This window comes from Plecotus auritus (assembly GCF_963455305.1).
Source record: "Plecotus auritus genome assembly, chromosome: 8".
Taxonomy (NCBI): domain Eukaryota; kingdom Metazoa; phylum Chordata; class Mammalia; order Chiroptera; family Vespertilionidae; genus Plecotus; species Plecotus auritus.
In genome coordinates this window covers 83880009-83901948 of record NC_137782.1, presented here as the reverse complement: position 1 = coordinate 83901948, position 21940 = coordinate 83880009, and the positions used below count along the sequence as shown (strand labels likewise).

General features: G+C 43.1%; 1 pseudogene across 1 annotated transcript; it reads left to right on the top strand.

The window, feature by feature from the left end:
• The first annotated feature begins 13127 nt into the window (after nucleotides 1–13127).
• On the top strand, nucleotides 13128–13985 carry LOC308256016 (PRELI domain containing protein 3B-like; annotated as a pseudogene). Its single transcript has 2 exons — nucleotides 13128–13484; nucleotides 13759–13985. The product of its transcript is annotated as a PRELI domain containing protein 3B-like (transcript).
• Nucleotides 13986–21940: the final 7955 nt, after the last annotated feature.

Sequence of the window (21940 nt, the reverse complement as noted above, 5' to 3'; positions counted from 1 at the left end):
GTCAGTATCAGAATGCTGACAGATTATATTCCACATGCAACTTCTTTTAAGATTTTAAAGATATTTCTGACAGCAAATTGTTTTTATGTTAAATAAGTGAACCAAACACAAAACAAGAAAGAATAAAAGAAAGAGAAGTTTATGAACCTTAGAATCTAGCCTGGCCGCTGCTCTAATTCACTGAGTGACCTTGGACGAGCCCAGGCTTGGTTTCTTTGCCTGTAAAATGAAAGTGACCCTCTATTCCTGTTATTCAGCCTTTTCCTGGAGGACCAAGTCAATGCAATAAGATGAAGAAAGGAAGTTAAAGGTGTCCGCATGTTAAGCAATGGGTCAGCATTGTGGTTATTTGTAGGTAATATGATTACTACATAGAAAATTCTAGAAGATGGGCACATTATTAGATTTAATAAAAGGCTTCACCAAGATATTCAGATTTATGATAAACACACAAAAAAATAAATAATGTTCCTTTACACCAGCAATGACCAATTAGAGATTAGAATTAAAAAGAAAAGACTTTTTTTTTTTTTACAATAGTGAAAACACTACTTAGTGCCCAGCAGAAATCTAATAAAAGAAGTCCACAACCTTTGTTAGGGAAATCATAAAACTTTACAAAAGGACATGAAATGAGACGAGAAAATGGAGAGGTGAAACACGTCCATGTTTGAGAAGACTCGCTATTATAACAATAGTGATTCTTCGCAAATGTAATTTATAAATTTAATAGAACTTCAGTCAACACCCAAATCAAGCTTTTTGGAAATTGATACACTTATCTTACAGTTTCTATAGAACTATGGTTGATTTTTGTCCCCAAATAAACATTTGACAATGTCTGAAGACCTAGCGGGTAGAAGAGATGAGGACATCGCTAGTCACCCTACAATGCACAGGACAGCCCCCACCAAAAAGAATAATTAAGCTCCAAATGTCAACAGTGCTAAGACTGAGAAACCCCTATAAAAGAGGAAAGATTCTGGAATATATAAGGCTAATTGGAAAAAGAAAAACATGGAGGGAGGTTGCCTGACCAGATATCAAAACTCGACATAAAATGTTAGTAATTAAAACCATGTGGAAGTGATACAGGAATGGACACATTTTTAAATGCAGCAGAATAAAAAGCCAACCCACACAGAGATAGGATGTGATGGAGGGCATTACAAGTCGATGGGGTGAGAAGGATGCACTACTTAATAAGAAACGTTAAGAAAACAAAATAGAATTAGAGGCCTTAGTGACACTGTACACAAAAATAAATTTTGGAAGGACATAAGATTTTTAAAACCTTAAACCTAATATAAGAGACTACAACCTTGGAAAGAAAAGAATTTCTTTAAAAAGTTATTTTTTTAAAAGGTTAACTATATGAAGAGATGAATTTTTTAATTAACTTGATTGTGTTAAATATTTCACAAGGCACACTTATCAAAATTATCAAGTTGTATACTTTAAATATATATAACTGTATTCATTAATTATATCTCAATAAAGTTGATAAAAAAAGTTATTTAAAAGAAAAATGTAAAAAAAAAGTCATAATTTGTTCAACTCGCAAATTTTAAATAGATGTATGACAAAAGACAACTTAAGCAAATATAAACTACTAGAGGCATGGTGCACGAAATTCGTGCATGGGGGGGTGTCCCTCAACCCAGCCTACACCCTCACCAATCTGGGACCCCTCAAGGGATGTCCGACTGCCCATTTAGTCAGTCAAACATCCCTCTCACAATCCAGGACTGCTGGCTCCCAACTGCTCTCCTGTCTGCCTTCCTGATTGCCCCTAACTGCTTCTGCCTGCCAGCCTGATCACCCCCTAACCACTCCCCTGCCAGCCTGATTGCCCCTAACTGCTCTCCCCTGCAGGACTGGTCACCCCTAACTTCCCTCCCCTGAAGGCCTGGGTCCCCTGCAACTGCCCTTCCCTGCAGACCCAGTCGCCCCCAACTTCCCTCCTCTGCTGGCCTGGTCACCCCTAACTGCCCTCCCCTGCTGGCCTGATCCCTCCCAACTGCTTTCCCCTGCTGGCCATCTTGTGGCGGCCATCTTGTGTCCACATGGGGGCAGCCATCTTTGAGCACATGAGGGCAGCCATCTTGTGTATTGGAGTGACAGTCAATTTGCATGTTACTCTTTTATTAGATAGGATAAGCACCATCCATGGAGAAATACTAACCATAAATACATACATAAAACTATTTAGAATATATATTCCTATCCTATCTATTAAAAGAGTAGTATGCAAATTAACCATCACTCCACTACACCCACAAGCCACACCCATCAGCCAATCAGGAGCGAGTATGCAAATTAACCCAACCAAGATGGCTGCAGCCACAGAGCGAGCAGGAGGCTTGGGTTTCCCCGGCAATGGAGGAAGCCAAGCTTTCTGCACACCCTGGCTGGCCCAGGCCTCCACTCTAGGCTACAAAGTTTCAATTATAGAAGATAAATAAATCCCAACAAAAATGGCAGCAACCACGGAGCTGGAGAGAGCAGGAGGCTTGAGTTGCCCCCGGCAATGGAGGAAGCCAAACTTTCACAGCCCTGGCCTGCCTTGGCCTCCACTTAAGGCTACAAAGTTTCAATTATAAAAGATAAATAAATCCCAGATACCAGGGCCTCTGCTTGGGTCGCTGGGGGGCGTGGCCAGCCTGCAAACCACCACAGGCACCTCGCCCAGGCCTCCCCATGACCCAAGGGAACCCCCACCCTGATCCAGGACACCCTTCAGGGCAAACCAGCTGGCCCCCACCCATGCACCAGGCCTCTATCCTATCTAATAAAAGAGTAATATGCAAATTGACCATCACTCCAACACACAAGATGGCTGCCCCCATGTGGTCAAAGATGGCTGACTCCATATGGACACAAGATGGCCACCACAAGATGGCCAGCAGGGGAGGGCAGTTGGGAGGGACCAGGCCTGCAAGGGAGGGCAGTTGTGGGCAATTAGGCCAGCTGGGGAGGGCAGTTGGGAGGGACCAGGCCTGCAAGGGAGGGCAGTTGGGGACAATCAAGCCTGCAGGGGAGGGCAGTTAGGGGTGACCAGGCTGGCAGCGGAGCAGTTAGGCATCAATCAGGCTGGCAGGGGAGTGGTTAGGGGGTGATCAGGCTGGCAGGCAGAAGCGGTTAGGGGCAATCACGAAGGAAGGCAGGCAAGCAGTTGGGAGCCAGAAGTCTTGGATTGTGAGAAGGATGTCTGACTGCCCATTTAGGCCCGATCCTACCGGGTCCCAGATTGGAGAGGGTGCAGTCTGGGCTGATGGACACCACCCTCCATGCAGGAATTTTGTGGACCAGGCCTCTAGTAAACAAATAAAAAAAGAAGATCTCTAAATGCCTGCCTGCCTTAGTAGCCAAGAATGAGTATGTCCTAACTAAGGCTTAAAGTGTACACGTATGAGTTTTCCTGACTATCCTAGCATTATTTCTATTCTAACATGAAATTGCAGCAACTTGGATGTCCCCCGACGGTATAGCTGCAGCTTTGCAGAAAGGGACCTCACCAAAAGGTCACTTGTCATAGACTAATTCTGGTGTTCAGTTTTTCTGTCTAATGGTATATATTCCACAAGCCTTTATAATTTTTCTCCTATTTACTTATGTTGTAATTGCCCTCTAGTAACTTGGTGTGCTAAATGGTGAATTCAAGCAAATAATATGGTGAAAGAAAAAAACATGTGATATTAGAAGTCTTGGTAACCTGGGCTAAGTTCTAGACAGTGTGTAAATCCATGAGCTGTGGTATCCTAGGTTTTCTTCATTTGGTATCAAAGGAAAAAGTAACTATCCTCCTGAAAGTCCATTTTCCTCTTGGCCATCTATATACTCAACAATAAGTGAAATGTAATATACACCAATCTATAATAATAAAAGTGTAATATGCTAATTAGACTGGACGTCCTTCCAGACAAAGCCGGGGCTGCAAGGGAAGCCCGGGTCCCGGGTGCCAGAGGGAAGCCGGTGCTGGCAGCTAGGGGAAGGGAGGCCTACTCTTGCATGAATTTCATGCACCAGGCCTCTAGTTAAGAAAATAGGAAAATGACAGATCTTCTGAACTTCCTGAGCATGAGATAGAATGTTAAATTGTGTTCCTTTAAAAAGTGAATCTTTCTTGTAAGAAGCCTAAAATTCCATTAAAGTACCTTAATCTTTAGAATCATAAAAATTTAGAAATAGGATGGGCATCAGAATTTACCCAACCCAATATCACACCAATATAAGCATTCTCTTCCTGATACATCCCACTCTAACCCCATTCCAATGGCTTTGACATTGTATGTACATAGCAAGCTAATTTAGAGTCAGACCCAGGATAGAGTGCAGTGTGCTGGTAAAGAGCAGGGACTCTGGAGCCAGACCGATGGTAGCTGTGTGGCCTTGGGCAAGTCACTTAACTTCCCTGTGCTTACCCCATTCCCTCAACTGCAAAATGATGATAAAAGTGGTACATCCTTCATAAGTAGTAGGAGGATTAGGTGAGCTAAGCCAGATAAAATGTGAGAACAGAGCCTAGTACACAGCCAGAACTATGTGGATGCTGGATGTCGTTAATATTATTCCCTTCTTAATGAATGTTATAGGTCCTACTCACCTAAAGAATTAATCAGACTGGAAAACAATTAGTCATTTCTCAATTATCTATTCTACCGGAAACAAGCAGTAATGCAGAATATAAATACCACAAACTATAGACACTCTATAACTGCACTGTTAAATACACTAGCCACACAATGTTATTTAAGTTTAAATTTTAATTAATTAGAATTAAATAAAATTTTAAATTTAGTTCCTCGGGTGTATTAGCCATATTTGGCATGCTCAATGCCACATGTGTGTCAAATAAATGGCTGACATATTGGGCAGGGCAGATGGTAGAGCATTTTCATCATCATAGTAAGTTCTATAGGACAATGCTTATCTAAAAGCCATGTATTAAAAATGTTCCCTCTTACTTCTATGTGACCAGAAAGAAAAGCCTGCATTCTTTAAGAACAGGTAAGCAGAGTGATGGGGGAAGGGACCTAGAGCATGCTGGATAGCAGGGAGAGTCTTCTTAAGGTTACCATTTCACATACCAGAGCATATATTCCTAAGAAATCTACTTTGGCTTTTTCTTCATTAAAAACAAAACAAAACAAAAACAAACAAACAAAAAACATACTTTATTTTACCTTTTTAAAACTCAATTCTGTGAAGAAAAACAAATCCAGCCTCAAACATCTTTTTTTTAATATGTTTTATTGATTTTTTACAGAAAGGAAAGGAGAGAGAGTTAGAAACATCAATGAGAGAGAAACATCAATCAGCTGCCTCCTGCACACCTCTTACTGGGGATGTGCCTGCAACCAAGGTACATGCTCTTGACCAGAATCAAACCTGGGACCTTTCAGTCTGCAGGCTGACACTCTATCCACTGAGCCAAACCAGTTAGGGCCAGCCTCAGACATCTTGATAGGTCAGCATTAACAATTAGCATGTCGGAGAGAAACCAAGATGGCGGCATAGGTAAGCACCTAAACTGCTGCCACGCACAACAATTTCAAAACTACAACTAAAAGACAGAACAGACACCATCCAGAACCACAGGAAAGCTGGCTGAGTGAAAATTCTACAACTAGAAGGAAAGAGAAAAGCTCACAGAGAATTGGAGCTACGGCAAAGGGTCTTTGTGCGTGCAGAGAGGAAGGGTGGCTGAGAGCCTGGCTGACTTTCTCTGGCGGAAGGGGGAAGGAAGCCCCCGACTGCACTGAACCCCAGTTCTGACTGCACTGAACCCCAGTCCCGGGTAAAACCCCATGGACCCAGGCTCATACAGGGAGCGTCTGGACTGTCAGGTAGAGAGAAAAGCACCCGGAGACTCGGAGACCCAGGGGAGACCCGGGGGAGCCCCGGTGGGCAGGGGCCTGGAGACGCGCGCGCCAGTGTGCACAAAGGCTGCGGAGGTTGCCACAGGCTTTCCCTAGCAGAAGGGAGTTGGAAGCACCTGACTGCACTGAACCCCAGTTCTGACTGCACTGAACCCCAGCTCCAGGCGAGCCCCTGGGGACCCACGCTCTTACTGGGGGGAATCTGGACTCTGGGGCGGAGACTCGGGAGCTGGGGAAGGCAGAGGTCTGAAGGCACGCGCATGCCAGTGCACACAAAGGCTGCAGAGGTTGCCACAGGCTTTCCCTAGTGGAAGGGAGTCAGAAGCTCCTGACTGCACTGAGCCCCAGTTCTGACTGCACTGAACCCCAGTTCCAGACGAGCCCCTGGGGACCCACGCTCTTGTGGGGGGAATCTGGACTCTGGGGCGGAGACTCGGGAGCTGGGGAAGGCAGAGGTCTGAAGGCGTGCTCGTGATCGTGCAAGGGCAAGGCTGACTGGAAGCCAAGACTGTCTGCTCTGCCCTGAGACTCCACCCCATCCAAACTGAGCACAGAGGCTATTGCAATTTGGCAAGTCTAATCCTATAAGGCAGTCTCCAACACCGAACTTCTCCCAGCGTAGACACAGCTGATCCTTAGAGCCAACTGGCCTGGAGGTCAATTCCTCCCAGTGATACCAACAACAATCAAGACTTAACTACAACAAGGCTTTACACACAGTCCACAAAGGGGTGCACCAAGAGTGTCCACCTCAGGTTAACTGGGAAGGCCGACCCACTGGGCCATATAGGAAACCTAGCACACAAATCTACGCTATCAACTCAGGGAAGCAGCGAAAATGTGGCGTCAAAGAAACAGATCACAAATGAAAGAAATGGAGGAAAACAAACAACTGGATATAGAATTCAAAACCACGGTTATACAGCTTTTCAAGAATATCCTAGAAAAGGCCGATAAATATAACGAGACCCTTGAAGATATGAAAAAGGACCAACTAGAAATTAAACATACACTGACTGAAATAAAAAATATTATACAGAGACCCAGAAACAGACTAGAGGAACATAAGAATCAAGTCAAAGAATTGAAATACAAAGAAGCAAAAAACACTCAACCGAAAAAGCAAAAAGAAAAAAAAAATCCAAAAAGTTGAAGATAGTGTAAGAAGCCTCTGGGACAACTTCAAGCGTACCAACATCAGAATTATGGGGGTGCCAGAAGAAGAGAGAGAGCAAGATACTGAAAACCTATTTGAAGAAATAATGACAGAAAACTTCCCCCACCTGGTGAAAGAAATAGACTTACAAGTCCAGGAAGTGCACAGAACCCCAAACAAAAGGAATCCAAAGAGGACCACACCAAGACACATCATAATTAAAATGCCAAGAGCAAAAGACAAAGAGAGAATCTTAAAAGCAGCAAGAGAAAAACAGTTAGTTACCTACAAGGGAGCACCCATACGATTGTCAGCTGATTTCTCAACAGAAACCATGCAGGCCAGACGGGAGTGGCAAGAAATTTTCAAAGTGATGAATAGCAAGAACCTACAACCAAGATTACTCTACCCAGCAAAGCTATCATTCAGAATTGAAGGGCAGATAAAGAGCTTCACAGATAAGAAAAAGCTAAAGGAGTTCATCACCACCAAACCAGTATTATATGAAATGCTGAAAGGTATTCTTAAAGAAGAGGAAGAAGAAAAAAGTAAAGATAAAAATTATGAACAACAAATACATATCTACCATGTTTCCCTGAAAATAAGACAGTGTCTTATATTAATTTTTGCCCCCAAAGACACGCTAGGTCTTATTTTCAGGGGATGTCTTATTTTTCCATGAAGAAGAATACAGTACACATTTATTGTTAAATGAAAATAAAGGAAATTTATTACCTGTATACGGTACGGTAGCACGGTAGTTGTCAACACAAACCAGACAAACTGTGAATCCTACAGTATCAAGAATTTACTCATTTATTCAATGACAATCATGTCATCATCTTCTGGAACATCATCATAACAATCCAATTCCTGAATTTCCTGGTGAATTTCTTGTGACTCCATTTCTTTCAGAATCAATGGACCAAATCTCTCATGTTTAGCAATAGCACTGTCTTTAAATGAGTACTTCTTGTCAAGGTAGCCTGCTCGCAGTGCATTTACAATGCAACTGTCAGTGATTTTCTCCCATGAATTCTTCACCCAAGACACAACTTCTTGCAGTTTAGGTTTCACAAAGTTTCCACGCTGATTTCTCTCCATTCTATTTTTAATGTAGTCATTAATTTCCATGCGCAAATTGTCTTTGAATGGCTTGTTTATTGCAATATCAAGAGTCTGGAGATAGGCCGTCATTCCTGCGGGAATCATTATCTGATCTATTTTTCTTTCGTGAAGAAATGTCTTCATGTCTTTAACGCGGTGTGTGCTGGCTGCATCCCAGACTAGCAGACCTCTTTGGCTCCCTCGCATAACAAGCGGCAGCATTAAATCGACCCACTTCCTTATAACTGCTTGTGAGGCCCAGGCTTTTTCAGTTTCAAGAATAAAAACACCCAAAACACGTTCAATCTTTTCCTTCTTGCCCTTAGAAATTATTAAAGGTGGGATTTTAGTGCCATCCAGACGAATTGCCAAAATACAGGAAACACGTGCACTTTCGTAAGCAGTGGAGGGAATGTACGCTAAGGAGGCACCCCGCTGTTCAATTGTTGTTTGAGATGATTGGTCCATAAACACTGCAGTTTCATCCATAGCAATCATGTTGGAAAGATTGTATTTAGAGAAGTCAGCATCATCAATAAAGGACTTGAATGCAAGTGCTTGCTTAATAACTTGAGTATCTTCCAAGCTAAACAATGTTGTAGATCTTCTTAAAGACAGTTCACTTCACTGAAGGAAATTATCCAGCCAGTGTTGTGATGCTTTGAAGTCTTCGGGGGCTATGTAAAACTATGGTGCCATTGCAAGGGCAAATTCTTGAATCTGAGCCCTATATTCACAACCAAAGCCTTTGCTCTCCTGTCAACAACCCATTCACAGATCAGGTCTTCCAGCTCGGACAATAATGGTTGCCGACCTGATCCACACTTGCGCTTTTTAGCATTTCCCTTGTCCACTTGTTCAATGAGGTTACCATACTCTGCTCGCCATTTTCGAACCAATCTGATACTCAACATCTTCTCTTTGCAGAAAGCAGTAAGATTTTGGCCCCAAGAGTCTTCCACGATTCCTTTCTTGTACTCCACGGAGTAGCTTTTTCTTTTTGCGCTCATTTCTAGGGGTAAAAAAAAAGGAATTGGGGTATCAAGGTGGGGGGAGGGGGATCACTCAAAATGACACAGGGGGCATCAGAGGGGGGATTACCATTTTAGTAACCCCTTTTGATCCTCCTGAGTCATTTTGATTGTCCCCTCTGATCCTCCTGTGTCATTTTGATTGCCCCCTCTGATCCTCCTGTGTCATTTTAAGTGATCCCCCTCCCCCCACCCCTGTGCCACTGAACACCTTCACCAGACATCCCCCCTACCCCTTTATCAGACATTTACCCCCTGGGGCCTGCCTGGGGACTGTCACTGGGCTTGCTGGGGCCTGGATCTGGGCTGGAGCAGGGTCTGCCACTGACTGAGAACCTTCAGTCATCATGAAGGCGGCCGCGAGCATCAGTAGTGTCACCAGAGACAGACCAGCACTCACCACCTTCGCCGCATCCCATCCGCTCTAATCCTCCTGTTCTTCTACACGCATCTGCAAAAGTCTCCTCCTCTCTCCCGCCCCACGCTCACCGCTCACTCCGACCTCCGCTCCGCCTCCACACAGCAGTGACATCAGGACTCTGTGTAACGTCACTGGTTGCTAGACGCCAGTTGGGGCGGCCCTAGCAACCAGTTTACGGTAAATTAATTTTCATTCTGAGACAGAGCCTGGGGCCTTATTTTCGGGGGATGCCTTATATTTCACTCAGAAGGAAACCTGTAAGTAGGTCTTATTTTCGGAGGATGTTTTATTTTCGGGAAAACACGGTATCAACAAGTGAACCTAAAAATCAAGTGAATTAAAAACCTGAGGAACAGAATAATCTGGTGAATATAATAGAATCAGGGACATAGAAAGGGAGTGGACTGATAATTCTCAGGGGGAAAGGGGTATGGGGGGGTGTTCAGGTAGAGACTGGACAAAAATCATACACCTATGGATGAGGACAGTGGGGGGGAGGTAAGGGCAGAAGGTGGGGTGGGAACCGGGTGGAGGGGAGCTATGGGGGGAAAAAGGAGAAACAATTGTAATAATCTGAATAAAAATTTATTTAAAAAAAAAACAATTAGCATGTCATTACGGGTGGCAACTCTGACTCCTTAGCGAAGGTCCCGGTGCTTGCCTGAATGTCCCAGTCTGAGCTCATTACAAATCCAGTATATTTGTGGCTCAGTAAGACGTCCTTACTTAGTTTCTCTATTACTGTTATCGTGATGAATCAAAACAGACACACACATTTACTGGTTTCCCCCTAACAATAATAAAAAGAAACAGTTTATAAAATCAGATTACATAAAAAATTACCTAATGATAATAATTTATAAGCTTATTGTGGAATAATGATGTATTCGAGAGTTGTCGTTGTATGATGAAAGGTAATATGAAAGACTTTCTCTGTGAAGAATGACTACAGATGAATTGCGCCGAGATACAATTCTCCGATAAGGGACAATAAGAACCTCTAGAACACTTAATAATAGACTAGTCAGGGTGAATTGAAGATTGCAATAAAAGCCCATAAATTAAAAAGTTTCCATATGATTTCTGATAAAAAGCATGCCAAGGTGAAATAAAGAATCATTGGAATCAACTGATATCCTGCCTATAGCCTAGTAAAAGGGAAGTTTCTAGGAAACTATATAATTTCTTAAGCCTGGGAATTTTTAAAGCGTAGGTTTTAACTATATCAACTTAGAATTCTTTTTCTGGTGAAAAGAAAATTTTAGAAAAGAAGAATTCTGTTTCAGTAGAACTTAAACTGTGTCCCTTTGCATGTCAAGCCCTGGGGAAAGCATGGTAGATGGCGTCTGCATGATAAACACATCTTGTTGATTTATTGGAAGCAGATGACTTCAACAAGCTCACACTTTTTACAGATAAAAGAACCAGGACAGATATGAGAAAACCGGGACACGGGAAACTAAGCAAGTTGCCCAAGGTCATGCATGCTCTAAGTGGTGACGTCACAAGTGAAACCCAGGCAGGCCATCTGTAGGTGGAGGTTTTGTCATCTCTACAGCTGCCTGAATGCAACATGTCTGTGCCAGGCTTCACTAGGCAGCAGCCAACAGGAAGAGGTGAAGCCTACATCCCCATGTAGAAAGCTCTTCAAGACATGTCAAGTTAAAAGAAAGGAGGGAGGGGCGGGGAGGAAGCTGCAGAATGATATGTATGATCAAACAGAAGAGTGCAATAAATCTGAAGGCATCCCATGCCCATTTGTGCATTCAAAGGCATAGAAATCATATATACATCAAACCTCTAAAATATACTCCAATTTAACAGTTGTTACTCCTGGGCTGGGCAGGGGCTTGGGGAATGGGGTGGCGGGTTCCATTGGGATTCTTTTCTCTTTTCTCTATGTACTTCTTTCTTGTCTAACTGTGTGGTCCCCTCTCTAAAGCACACCTCTCCTTTAGTTTGGATAGTTGTTTTGTCTCCAAACATACAACTGATGTCTATTGAGAGCTTACCACCTGCCATGCTCTGTGCTAAGTACTTTAATTCATTATCTCATTTAATCATTTCAACAGCCATATGAGGTGGAAATTACCTGGTAGGCCAACCTGGCATTTTGGACACAACCAAGGGGTGAAGAGGTGTGAACAGAAAAATGAAGAAGTCTCATTTTGGTAAAATTCTTGAGTATTTTGCAATAATAAAATGTCAAAACAAACTAGGTTATTTTCATACCATTTTAAATTAAAATGGTGTTTTGTGTTGAACAAAATACATTTTATAATTCATAAGAAACCATTCAGTAATTGTCCCAATTATGTGTTTTTGTTTTCTGATTTGTAAATATGTCACCTTTTGAGTAAATGGTCTGTAATTGATATTGCTATAAAGATAAGTCAAGTCCATTTTTGTTAGGTATATTATTCATTCTCTGGAAATTCTATAAACTATCCAATTGTAAGTCTCCAGCCTCTAAGAGAATAAAATGAGGCAATAAAGATTTTGGAAGCAAATGGATCTAGGTTCAATATGCCTATGTTGTTTTTCTAGCTGTATGACAGGAAATTTTACCTGCTTTTTATAAGCCTTAGTTTCCTCATCTATTCAATGGGGCTAATAATAGTTCCTTCCTCAAAGCAGTTGTCTTGAGGATTAAATGAGACAGTAATGAAAGCCTGAGGGTGGGAGATGTTTGTATTCAGTGCACATAAGTGACCTGTCAGGACTCAAGCAGAGTTTTCAGCACTAAATCCTGATATGTGGGAGCTATTGATTCCACAGGCCCTGACAGATGGACTTGAATTTCTGTCAAGTTCTCACTTTTAAGCTGCTTTTATCTGGTAAATATACACATTACCTTTGATGCCTCCAGATAGGAGTTAAACAAATGGTTAGATATTGTTAAAGGACTGGGAATGCTTTGGGAAAAAGAGAAAGAGTGAGTGACTGAATCACCTTCATTTTGCTGCTCAGACACCTGGAGCCACTTTTTATCTCCTCTGAGATTCAGACCATGAGAACAGATGGATTTAAACATCACCTGGAAGGATCTCATGTTAACGATGAAATCCTAGTTACATGAGACAGCAAATCTTTCAGGGGCTAATAGCTTTTGGAGATGTTGGTCCACAGAATAGATATCTAGCTTCTAAAATGGTTTAATTAAGAACCCCTTCTCCCACACCTCCAGACATGAGCAATGCTCACTGAAGTATTGCTGGAATGATGTCTTTGCTACCTGCATCAATTCTCCGTCCTCCCGCTTCCTTCTTTCTCCACCTTCACCCCCACTCCCATCCAAGACTCCATCTCTTCTCTCTGGGACCATGGTTACAGCCTAATCAGAGTGACGCTTCAAACCACACATCTGATCGCAGCACCTCGTTATTTAAAATGATCCAATGGTACCTCATTCTTAATGGGATAAAAAACATTTAGGGCAAGGAGGTGAGGAGGCGAGGGGGCAGGGCGGGGGCCTGTATGGCTTCTTTGCCTCTTTGCACCGCCGGGACACTGCACAGGCCACCAGCACCATGAAGGTTTGGACTTGGGAGCACATCTTTGACCACCCATGGGAAACTGTTACAACAGCCGCAATGCAGAAATATCCAAACCCTATGAACCCAAGCGTGGTTGAGTCGATGTATTGGACAGACATGTAGATCCTTCTGGAAAGTTGCACAGCCATAGACTGCTCAGCACAGAGTGAGGACTGCCTTCCATTGTGAAATCTCTGATTGGTGCGGCAAGAACCAAAACATACGTGCAAGAACATTCTGTAGCTGATCCTGTAGAGAAAACAATGGAACTTAAATCCACTAATATTTCATTTACAAATATGGTTTCAGTAGATGAGAGACTTATATATAAACCACATCCTCAGGACCCAGAAAGAACTGTTTTTTTTGTTGTTGTTGTTGTTTTGTTTTTTGTTTTTTGGGGTTTTTTTAAATATATTTTATTGATTTTTTACAGAGAAGAAGGGATAGGGCGAGAAAGTTAGAAACATTGATGAGAGAGAAACATCAATCAGCTGCCTCCTGCACACCTCCTACTGGGGCTGTGCCCGCAACCAAGGTACATGCCCTTGACCGGAATCGAACCTGGGACCTTTGAGTCTGCAGGCTGATGCTCTATCCACTGAGCCAAACCGGTCAGGGCCAGAAAGAACTGTTTTGACTCAAGAGGCCATCATCACTGTGAAAGGAGTCAGCCTCAGTAGTTACCTGGAAGGGCTGATGGCGAGCATGATATTTTCAGATGCTAGTAAAGGCCGAGAAGCAATGGAATGGGTAATACATAAATTAAATGCTGAGACTGAAGAATTCATGGCTTCAGCAAGAGGAAGCATAAGGATACCAATGGCAGCAGCAGCATTTGTAGAGAAATGATGAAAGTTGGTATACAACACCCCAGATCTCTCCTAACTGGCATTATATTTATTGTTATTTTAAAACTACATTAAAAAACTATATTTTAGGTAGATTTTTTTTTAATAAGCCGAAGAAAGGATATGTGACTTGATCAAAACAAGGAGGTACGGTGTTTCTAAATAAAAGGGAGCATCTGAAATTATTAGTGTTGTTTGAAATGACTCTGGTTTTGAAGATTCCATAGTTATGTGAGAATTTAACAATTTTTGAAAGGTACTTAGAAATTGGTGTTAGCATATTTAGTCTCCTTCAGGTTGAATTTTAAAGCTTTTCATGCATTGGAACTCTACCTGGCTTTGGACCAACCCCAGGACAAAGCAGAGCCACCTCCAAATAGACACAATTGCTCTGTTGTGGGAAACTTCAAGAGGGAACTCACTTTCAAAGGAGGAATTGTATAGTTTTAAAAGATACAAATTTGTATAAAATAACGTGCTCTGCTTGCTATAAACCACCATTAAAAACCACAGTGTTTTAATTTGGTACTTAAATGACATTTTTGGAGTTAAAATTATCACTTAAGTAATATATAACTGCATCTTTATTCTATGAAAGAGTTCTGTATTGATTTGCCAAAATTTTGTAACTTAGTGAAGATATTACCTTTCGTGGATTTGTACTTTATGACCTATATGCTGTATTGTGGGCCGGTTATGTTAACTGAAAAAAATAAAGTCATTACCGAAAGAAAAAAAACAAAAAACAATTAGCACCTAGGGGGCCCCATGTCCTCTGACTCTTGTTCTTTTCCTCAGTCCCCACCACTTGCCCCATTCATTCTCTGCTCTCCAGCCACACTAGCCTTCCATCAGTTCTTCTAATTCCCTCGTGGACTCTGAACCCAGAGGAATTTTACACAAGATAGTCTTTCTGTCAAAAACTTTCTTCTCCCTCACAACCCTCACCTCACCACTCCTTCCCAAGATAAGTCCTGTGTCAGACTGAGTCCACTGAGAAGCTGACCTCAAAACAGGATCAGACATGCAAAAGTTTTATTGGGGGGCCTGCCTCTGAAGGATAGAGAGAGAGGGAGCAGGAGTGGCCAGGGAGCAACTTGGATCATGACACAAGTCTGCCACCTGTGACAGAGAGAGAGAAGGAAGGATGGGTTAGAAAGAGCTTCTGACTGCAGTATGGTTCTGAGAAAGTCTTAGCCAGTGACAGGGCACTCCCGAGCAAAGGTTGCTCAGTGGAGGAGTCCCACACTGGGCAGAAATGGGCAGGTTCTAGCAGCCCCAGCCCCCATATGCTCACTCCTTGGCTGGGAGCAGCCTGTGGGGAGTGTGGCCTTGAAGTGAATGTGACAGTGGATCCAAAGGTATGGTGGCTGAAGCTGTCAGTCAACTATGCTCCCTCAGCAGGTTCTCTTAAAGGAAGAACTCTGCAGCACCCTACCCAGCCACCACCATCCTACTAATCCTCAATCTAACCCAGTGTCTTCTGTTACAGCCTCAGGGAGCACTTCCCACAAAGAATTTGTTTACATGTGTCATTTGTTTAATTTGTGTTGTCCTGGGTGTCCCGTTGTTCACACCTTCATGTGATAATCAGCTTTATGAGAGCAAGGACCAGCTCTGATTTTGCTCATCATTATATCCTCAGCACCCAGCACAACTCATGGCATTAATAAAGATTTGATGAGTAAGTGAACAAATGAATGAATCAAGCCTGGAGAAAGTGAAGTAGGATTCCTCTGAAGTAACAGCTTTGCTGGATTGGGTGGGCAGACTCCCCCCCAGAGACTATAAGCTGCTCTGTCAATTGCCATTGCTTAAATGCCCTGGTGAGGGTCCTTGGTGAATCACCTGGGCCATGAGGATACCCATAACCAACAATAGCTCACCAACATGATGACTGTTGAATTCTCTGGTTATTCAACATGTCTGGGGGTTAACAGTATAATGTTGGGAAATAATAACTCACAATGTCACTTTGGTGATTGTGATAGTATGTAGGACATTATAAGTTTCATCTCTCCACATGCTGCTCTATGTGAGGGAGAAAGGGATCCAAGGAGACTTCATTCCTCACTCCCTCAGCCCTGGAGAAAGGGAAAAAGAACGTTCTCTCTCTAACTTCCCAGTCTACACAGGGGGCCTCTGTCTTAACTGTAAGAAACAGTAAACAAGATTGGAATTTATTTCTCACTCACTGGTGTCCAGACCTATGCCATGAGGCCCTGAGGAACTTGTGCTCTTTCTATTTTGTAGTTTCATTGAATGACCTCCATTCTCAACTTCACTTCATGGTCCAAAGTGGCTGCTCCAGCTCCAGTATGTCCCTCATCTCAGCCAGAAGGAAGGAGAAAGAGGCAAAGATACAATAAGCAAGATCACACACCAACTGCCATTTAGGAGAGTTCTCAGATGCTGCCATAAGACATTCTACTTTTACATCCTATAAAAGCCAAAACTTACTCCCATAGCCACATCTAGCTGCAAGGGACACTGGGAAATGCCACCATTATTCTGTGCTATCACTTGACTAGGTATAAATTTGAGTGCTGTTTCCATGGCAGAAGAAGAAAACAGATAGGGGGTAGGGACACCCAGTCATGTCTACCACAGGGCACATTTCCTTGAACCACATTGGCCTTTGGGAACAATACCATAAAAAGAAAATTCCATTTCTTTTTTTAAAGATACCTGCTCTTCTGCTTCATGACCCACATCTCACACAGAGCCCTGTTGGAGAGCCCACTCTCTTTGATTTCACAGCAGTGACCTCAGTGATGAAGACTTTGCCCCAGACACCTCACCTTTTGGCAGCCAATGGAAGGTGCCATTCCTGGCTCAGAGGCCTATATCGTGGACAGTCTTTCCCTTTGCCTTACTTTATTTCTTTCCTCAACAAAGCGCAACAAAACCCTTCTGTGCTCAGCTCAGATACAATCACCAGTCCACCCTTCCCAGCCTAAATCCTTTGGAAATATAGTGAGTATCTGGGCCATGTCTATTTGCAAAAATAACAGGCAAGACAAAGCAGAGAAAAAGATCCTTTTAATGTGAAGTAACAGCATGTTACATTTTCTATATCATCAATATAGACAATGGCTTTAAAATCACAACAGTAATGGGGGTGATGCCAGTTCCTTGCCATTTTGTGGGGCTCCCTGGGGAAGATGGAAGAACAGAGTGGTAACACAAGAACAAAGTATTAAATCGGAGGGTCTGGCATCCTTTTGGTGCTAGCAAAAGCCCTATTTGCTCGTGGCTAACCAGTCAGAGAAGGAAGATGATTTATTATAAGCTGTTGCAGAATATATTATGCATGGTAGAGGCATGGAAAGGTCTTTGATATGTATCTGAAAGAGCTTCAAACACATAAAAGAGATAAATTTTGTATAAAGAGTGTCACTGAGAGGCCGGGAAGAATCTCCGACACATCTTCATATCACATGGAATAATGAAGGGCAGCTCTACTCACACAATCCAGGCATTAATTTCACTTAAAGAGGCCATCATTAGCATATCGATGCACCCTACTTCACATTGTAAGCCAGCTGGGCTGTTGGGAAGCCCAACTAGAGACTCGCAGGGGTGGGCAAACTTTTTGACTCGAGGGCCACAATGGGTTCTTAAACTGGACCGGAGGGCCAGAACAAAAGCATGGATGGAGTGTTTGTGTGAACTAATATAAATTCAAAGTAAAGGAGCGGAGGGGAGAGCAAGAGAACCCTCCGCTCTTTCGGCTCCGCGGGCCGGATAGAACAGCCGAACGGGCCGGATCCGGCCCACGGGCCATAGTTTGCCCTCAGCTTCTCTATGGTCAAGGCCTCAAACCATGGTCAAGGTCCAGAGTGTGTGTTTTGTTGATTGTTTTCCCTCGAAATGCTGATCTCTGGCTTCTTCCTTTCAATCCTCCAAAACCACAATTTGAGTGCAGTAAACTGCCTTCTTTTATTTTCCTCTGAACTCCTAGCTTCTGTGTAATTTCCAGATTCTGACCAAAGCCCTCTGGAATACAGCATCCCTAGCCTGTGGCCTCATCTCTCAGCTTGTTCAGGTGCTTGTTCTCTGAGGTGGTCACTGGTGTGGCCCTGGCTCCTCACATGTTGTCTCCTTCATCCTGCCTTTCCTCCCTGGCCTGGCTTCAGGGAAAGCAGGGAAGAGCTCTCGGGAGCTGCTCACGATGCTCTGGCACACAACCAGTTACTGGGCAAGCAACATAATATTTGTCAAAAGCGCCTCTTGTTCTTGAATTATGATTTCCCGCTCCAGGCCGCTGCCACTGTTTGAGTTGGGCTACACCTAATTATGGCTTTATTTGCTTTAATAAAGAGACATCCAAGTGTGCAGAGAGTTGCACACAAACAATAACAACAATAAACGTAAAGTGTCTCTTTAAACATCTGCAATTCATATTCATTGTTTATGGCATTAACCTCCCCCATGAAGCAGCTGGTTAGATTTCCACAACCAGGAGAAGAGAAGGAGAATTCCCAGAAGCACCTGGGTTAGCAGCTTGCTGGACCCAGCCCTAGGTTATCAGCCCCCTGTGCATTAAAATGGAGGCACATTTCTGCTGAACTCCCTGCCACCCTGGTCAGGACTGGGGACCAAACCCCCTTCTGGGGGTTGAGTGGAGCACCACAGTCAATGCAACTGCCAGCCAAGATGCCTGGAGGGATGCCTGCAGCTTATGGAGAGCCAGTCCTACTGAGATGCCAATCACAGCAGTAACAATAGTAATGCTTGGGTTCAGTCCAGTCCTCAAGTCTCCAAAGCAGAAGGACCCCAGAGCAGCCCCTCACGCTATAGTCCAAGGGGTCGTGTCTTACCCTTTGCAAGACAGAACAGGTGAACTTGGTGGAATCCTGGTCTTCAATATTATTGCCCCTTCCCAGTAGATTAACATGATTTTAACATGTTTCTGTGATGCACAAATATTATCTCATTCTCACAAGTCCTGGAGACTCCAGAGCATATGATTTTCTATTGTACAAATAAGAAAAAGAGAGCATGATGTGGAGGCATTTGACCTTCCCAAAGTCACAGTTACTCAGAGCCGGTACCAGGCACCAGTTCTCTGGTTCATGCTCTGTGGGCCACTGAGTGTATGGCCACCATGTCCAAATTTAAAAGAGAGAGAGAGTATGAGAGGAGGTAAGTGAGCCTTTACCTCCTGTCCAAGGAACTAGATCCCCAAGATTTATCAAAATTTTATCTCTAATCTGCACTAGCAACTGTTATACTAACTCTCCAATTTTGGTGCATTGGCTAACATTAATTGCATACCATTTTTTAAAGTGATGAATAATAAAAAGAATAAAATTTCATGTATTCCGTCAACAAATATTTGTTGTACATTTAATGTGTCAGACATTTCACTAGATAAAACAAAAATGAGATACAGCCATGAAGCTTCCATGAGGAAGAGGATGTTAATCACAGGTGACTGAGCTAAGTATCTGACAAGAGAAACATGTGGTATTACAAGATGCATAATGTCAGGGAGCTGTTTATGTGAGCAAGGTGTGTGTATGGAGTAGGCGGTGCTGGACAGGCAAAGAGAGGGGACAAATGATGACAGAGAAGAGAAGGGCCTGGGTAGAGCTCAGTGGTTGGAAGGATCAGGGTGTGACTGGGGAACTAAAGATGGCCAGTGAGGTTGGAGGGCAGACAGTGATGAGGAGAAGGGGATGAGGTGGGCTAAAGAGGTGAAATGGGCAGGGGAGCACCACTGGAGAGTTGGAATGGGGGGTGGGGCCAGGACCAGATGGAGGAAGAGATAGGGAAGGAGTCAGATGATGCTAGGTAGAGAATGGATGATAAGAGGGCATCAGGGGATGGAAGGGAACTCAATTGGTCGTGAGCTCCCCCTACCCTGGCAGTTGAGAGAATCAGAAGGTGGCAGCAAGAGATCATTGTTGAAGCAAAATCAATAGGATTTGGGATTCGATTAGATCTGGTGGAGGAGGGGTCAGTGATGGCTCTTGGATGGCTCTCCTTGTGTTGGGCATCCCCAGAGGAGGACAGTGTAAGGAGAAAAGACTGTGAGCTTTGGTTTGGATATGAAAATTGTGGGTACTTCTGAGCCATCCCAGAGGAGATACTGAGCTGGGCATGAGGGTCTAGAGCTTGAGTAGAGTTACCTATCAGAGCTTGAATTAGACAGTTATGTATGTGCAGCTGGAAATGAAAATCACAGCAGTGAGTGAGATCATCTCAGGAGAAAGTATGGAGTGAGAAGAAAGGAAGGCTCAGACCTGCTCCCTCAGCAATTCTGTTTAATTCTGGAGAAGAAGATGGTGAATGCGGCCTCAAATGAGTGAAAGAATGGACAGCCAGGGGGCCAGGTGGGGAAAGCCAAGAGTTCCGCCCCCTGAATGTCAAAGAAGTGAATGTGCCGAGAGAAAAGGAGAGGTCGATGTTGAAAGTCCCTGAGGGTTTAAGGAAAGTGACCATTGGAAAATGTCCTTTAAATTTGGTGGATGAAGGTTAGTGCAAGGTCAGTTAAGATGCAGGGAGAGATGGGGAAGGATGATGCAAAGAGGGGAGAGGGAAGAAATGGGGACAGCACTCTTCAGACGTCCAGTTTAAAATGAGGAGGAGAAATGGGACAGTGACTGAAGGAGATTTTGCGGGGTTGAAGGCAGCTTTGGTTTGATTTTTTAATGGAAGATATTTGGATATCGATAAAATCAAATGGGAAAAAGTTTCTAAATGGTATATGTAAAAATTGTGCATTACACTATAAGTAAATTTTTACTTAACAGAAATCAAAAGTAAATATCAAAGTCAAATCAATGATATACATGCTGCTGTGTTTAGGGAGGGAGTGTATTATATCTGCAACTTACTTTGAAATTCATTTAATGAAAACATGATTGGCAGATGGCTAGAGGGATGCACAGAAGGACAGATATGTGATAAAGCAAACTCAGCAAAATGTCCATTGTGGCATCGAGGTGGTGAGTGTATGGGCATTCTCTATACAATCCTTCCAACTTTCATAGTGTTGATGGAAAAATTAATAGGAAGAATCCAGTTAACAGAAGAAAAAAAAAACTATTCACAAGCAAAAGGAAAATATATGCAGTATATTTCCCTAGGAGATGTGCGAAGAAGGGGTTGGTGAAGGCATTTGGCTGAAATAGGAACATAAGACCTCTATAGAAACAAGACATAAGGGGAAATGAAAATTAATCTCCCTTACTCAGACATTTTGATCAAGTAATAGATCCAAAATAGCTCCACATGTGGCACCACTAATGAGCAGGTTTTTTCTCACACTGGTAATAAATTTGCAACAACCATCCACGATTTAAGGCAAATCCTACAAGGTGATGAGAAACATGTTACTAAACAGGCTAAAATCCCTTTGAACTTTTCATCAAATGCTCCATCCACCGGCCTCCTCCTGCTGCCCATCCTGGAAGAACAGATGAGCAAATGAACGCATGCGCATTCAAGTCACTATTTCTCCACTGTTGGCCCTGTTGTCTCCTGAGCCTCCAGGAACACAAGCTGTGGGATCAACAGACTTGAGCTCCAGTCCCAACTGGGACCTTTGCTAGCTGGGTGACCTTAGTCTCCTCCCCTCTAAAATCAGGACAAGAATCACTCCTACCTCTTTTGGTCACTGAGAAGGTTAAATGAGTGAGGTCTTCCATATATAAAAATCTAGCTCCATGCCTGGTCCACAGAAAGTGCAAAACCCAGATTGTTATTGTTTTAAAATGTGAAATTTAAGTGCCATTCATGCATAAATATGCACTGTTGTAATTCAAAAGACACCTTATCGTGTTTGAAAAAGCAGTGGTGCTTATGGTTTGAAATCTCTTTTGCTCTCTGCTCACATCTCAAGCTGCATAAAAAGTGTCCTCTCTGGTATCCCTGATGCCGTAGGTCATGTTGTTCGTCCACATAAAAGCCCATTCGAGAATCATTATAAACCAAGCAGCTTTCAGA